The sequence below is a fragment of the Chinchilla lanigera genome, unplaced genomic scaffold, assembly GCF_000276665.1.
Source record: "Chinchilla lanigera isolate Chin_1 unplaced genomic scaffold, ChiLan1.0 scaffold00020, whole genome shotgun sequence".
Taxonomy (NCBI): Eukaryota; Metazoa; Chordata; class Mammalia; order Rodentia; family Chinchillidae; genus Chinchilla; species Chinchilla lanigera.
Genome location: NW_004955421.1, coordinates 27,782,744 through 27,787,140, shown reverse-complemented (window position 1 = coordinate 27,787,140; position 4,397 = coordinate 27,782,744). Strand labels below are relative to the sequence as shown.

General features: G+C 45.8%; 1 long non-coding RNA gene across 1 annotated transcript in view; it reads left to right on the top strand.

Annotated features, from left to right (window-relative positions):
* Positions 1-3,371, top strand: part of LOC106148417 — a 10,267-nt gene extending 6,896 nt beyond the window's left edge. The window contains exons 2-3 of the long non-coding RNA XR_001233840.1: positions 2,439-2,495; positions 3,193-3,371. This is a non-coding gene — a long non-coding RNA (uncharacterized LOC106148417). The remainder of the gene's footprint in view (positions 1-2,438; positions 2,496-3,192) is intronic.
* The last annotated feature ends 1,026 nt before the right edge of the window (positions 3,372-4,397 follow it).

The window sequence follows — 4,397 nt, the reverse complement described above, 5'->3', positions numbered from 1 at the left end:
CCTGTCTCAAAAAGACAAAAAAAAAAAAAAAAAAGAGAGAGAGAGAAAGAAAATGATTCACAAAAGAGTGTAGCAGGCCAAATATGTCTATTGGCTTTACCGTTTCACCTCCCATTCATTTGCTAAACCTGTCATCTGGGCTATGTTCTGAGAACTATTTCTAAAGCCATACTGTCTTTTCCTAGTGCTCATCCTCCTTTGCATTTATCTAGCAATTTGGATCCTCCATGCCATCTGAGTTCTTCCTAAAGGTGACTCTCTAGCACAGAGCTCAGTCAACCCTCCCTGGGCAAAGGCGGTCCTGGCCTGAGATGTTGCCTTGGGGATGACTGCCTGAGAAATCTCCACTGCTGGGCATTCGTCACCTCCTGTAACAAGCTGAGCGCCTCCTCCGGTTCTGCTTGGAAAGCTTGTTTTAACTGTGTGTGAGCACCACGGTCGTTACATTCACTCGTCCATCCTTCGTCCCTGTTTGGCTGTGAAGGGCAAGCTTCTCTCTGGAACGCTCAAATGGGAGAAGATTAGCAATGACAGAACAAAAACCCCAAAGCAAACACACAAAAACCAGGTTAAACTGTTCCTCATGAGACAGAAACAGAAAAACAATCTCAAGAGGGTTATTGGGACCCCGAAGAAGAGCCTAGAAAGGACAAGGAAGGGGAGGGCTGGCGAGCGTAATCCAGAGCTTAAGGAAAGCCTGGGTGTACTGTGCTCTGTACGTGCGAGGTAGCCCAGGTTTTAGGAGATCAGCGGTGTCTGGTACTCATCTGGAAGAGTTACGCAGCATGTATTCATTCCCTCTGCTCCTCCCAAGGCCGCAGTGACATCAGCCTGGTGTCAGCAGTTCCTGGGTGAAGGAAGAGAGCCACGTCCCATCATTTTCAGGGTGGCAAGCCGAGGCTAACATAGCGCTGGGTGTGGTGGTTTGGAAGACAGCCAAGAAGTCAATGATAGTGTGGACAAGAAAGCGAACCCCCTCGCTCTTGACTGTGTCAGAGAAATTGGGGCGAGTGCTCCGGACTATACTATTCTGACTGCTCAGTCTTTGCGTGTGTGCGCACATGTGCTGACAGTCAAACTCAGTCTCGTGCCTGGTAGGCAAGTGCTCTGCTACTGAGCCACATCCCCAGCAGCATGTTTTATTTTGCCGTTACATCTAATAGTGACTTGAGAAGTTGGAGGCCATGGAGATGTTTGGATCAATACACAGGACGCTGACCCGTGGAGTTAGGTGCCTACTCTTCATATATGTTAGTATTCCGGGGCAGCTTGCACTTAGCAATACTAAGGGCTCAGCACCCACCTTCTTTTGCCTCATAATTGTCTATCTCAGACCCTCAACTTCTTTCTTAAGCTCTTTAAAAATCATAGGGGTATAAATAATGTAACACTTTGTCATTTTATAGTATACAAAACTCATTCATAAACGCTTAATTTTCATAGAAACCTAGAAGGGTATTATGATCTCCATTTTATAGATGAGAAAACTAAGGCTCAAAGGGGCTCAATAACCCACTCAAACTCACCCATGCAGCAAGAGGCAGAGCGATCATTCTAAAGCCAGTCGTGCTCTTTCCGTTGTGCTGGAGCTGCCCCGCATGATTCTGTGGCTGTCTGTTGTAACAGTACCTTTTTCATACATTTTCTCTCTGTAGAGCCAATTAAGGGATTTGTGCTTGTACTGTTGACTATTCTCAGAGTTATTAAATTAGTACTGGGAAAAAGCACAACCTTTATGAGAGTTGAAGGAATAGTAATAAACATTAGAAGTGTGGAAATCTCATTAGAAATGTGGAAACTCACCCTATTAAATATTCATAGGAGTAGAGGCAGCTGATGGGCTACTAAGAGGGAGGGCTACGGGGACAACAAAAAATACAAGCAAAAGGCTGATAGTTACACAAAAGTCTATTAGAATTTTTGAAGAAGCATCAAAGTATTTTTCTCAAATGTTCAAAAGTACTGTGATGTACTTACGGAAAGATTTTGTGCTTCCATATATCAAATAAATCTAAAGCAGAGTAATTCTTGAGTGAAGCTAACACAGGCAAAGCCTCATCTCTTCCACACAGACAAAGGCCCTTCATTCAAGCAAAACCACAGAAGCAGCAAAGAGCTGAATTCCAGGATTCCTGCTACACAGTTGCTGTCCTTCGCAGGATAGGGGCAGAGCTGGCCCCAGGATTTCCCTAACTGTCCTGGCCAGAGCCCACGGGCCGTCCTTATAGACTGCATTATGGTGGGAGAGTAATTCTTATCAATGGGGCATTTAAATGTGTGCATTTTCCTATCCTGTCTGAGGGTAGCAGTGATAATTTATCTACAAATACAATTCCATAATCGATTTGGGCTTTTCTTTCATCCCACTTCCCAAGTTTAGTAAAAATAGCAAAATTAACTCATTTAGTTTTCACTGACTTCCCTTCTTCCTCTCCTAGAAGAACTTATGAGCTCCAAAGAGGAACAGGCCTGACCAGGTCCATGAGTTGAAGAAGGTAAGCAATCAATACCAGACTCTGATTTCAGTGCATGTGCTGCTGAAGTGAGCGCAGAGTCAGACTCCAGAGCTCAGTACGCACAGACAAGGGGCCCACTAACTCCGCGAGCACGGCACACAGTACCGAGTACTTCACTCCTAGCTCCCCTTGGGGTAGATCTTGTTTTAAGAAAATCCAAATGGTTGGGACATTTCTAAGAGGGCAAAATGCTTTTTCACTTCATGAATGCATTCACTTAAAGGTACCTACAAAGCGTGAGATCCAGCTGGGCGTGGTGGTGCATGCCTGTAATCCCAGCCCTCTGGAGGCTGAGACAGGAGGATTGTTGTGAGTTCGAGACCAGCCTGGGCTACAAAGTGCGTTCAAGGCCAGCCTGAACTGCATAGCGAGACCCTGTCTCAAAAAGACCAAAAAAAAAAGTGTGGGATGCTTTGGTCAGTAAGAAGGTTCCGAGGCTGGCGATGTCACTCAGTAGTGGAGTGCTTGCCCAGCAGGAACATGGCCCTGGTTTCCATCCCGAACGCTGCAAAAAAAAAAAGAAAATTAGGTTGCATAAAACTTGAAAAGATGCATATTTCTGTGAAGATGAGCTACATCTGGCTCTGGACCTAGTAATTTTCATACCTGGGTCTCAAAATATTTTTTAGACTTACTTCATTCACTACAACACATTATATATATATCCCACTTTCAGAAGGAGAAACCAAAAAAAGAAAAAGAAAGAGAAACCAAGAACCCAAGACAACCAAGAGAAAGGTGCAGCAGTTCCTGACCCCAGTCTGAAGCTTCCTTCAGTAAAAGACATATCCACTCCAGGGACCCTCGCTGGTGGATGGGGTTGCTGGGGAAAATGCCTTATTAAAGCAATGCAGTAAGAGATAAATTACATACCATAATTTTTTTTTGCTAAACAATTTTCAGGTAATTGAAAAATAAGCCATTGGATTTGGGGACCAGAAGGATATCGAAACATATTTTAAACACATGGGTTTTTTCCTCTTGCTCGGCAAAGAGATGTTACAGGCTAGCAGTAGCTGGACGCCTTTAAATAAGTGAAAAGTGTCTCCTAACTGAAACAGGAGGATCGGAATGTGCCAAGGCAGTGTGACATTTCAGTGCTCACCGAGGCTGGCCACCTAGCTGGGGCCCGCTCTCCCCTGCCGGCGTTGTTTGCTATCTTGAAGGCCTTCCATTTCACCAGGGCTTGCCTCCCAGGAGCGGCAAGAGCCTGTGTGCTCTGGCTAAGAAGCCTCCCCGGCAGCCACTTCCAGATCGTTACACGATGACCCAGTGCTCTAAAAAGTCACGCTGGGCTAGCACTGGTGCCGGGGATGGGGTGGGTGCCAGGCCCCTTCGATACTGCTGGAGCAGCTCCTAAATTTTTGAGAGGTGGGAAATGCCTAGAGAAATGACCCACCCCTCACCCTAAGGTTTGCTTTGCTTTACAGAGGACAAACAGAGGCTGGGTCTATACCTTGTTCAAAGAATTTGTGGGGCATGTAGCAGTGGTACTAATGAGTATCTTTCTTATTAATAAGTAGAAACATTGGAGACAAGGCCAAGTTTGTAAGGTGTTTCTGCTCTCTGATGAGGTCTCACAGCCAAGTCCCATCAAAAACGTTCGCTAGCTCACAAAGATTGGACCAGCCTCTCTACGTTCACAGTCCCTGGCCGACCCCGAATTTCTGCTTCCCTCTAACCCCTTGCTCTGCCCTTTGCTCTGATGTTGTGGCTGCTGTTTTCAGAATTCTTCCTCTGTTGTTTGGGTGCAGCTTTTTGCTCAAGCCGTTCTCATCCCGCTCTGGTAAAAATCTTGCTGGTCTCCGAAGCTCAGCCTAAAGACCACGCCGTGCATACACTTGGAATGCGCTGATATGCTGTGTGGTTGTTTCTGCCCCT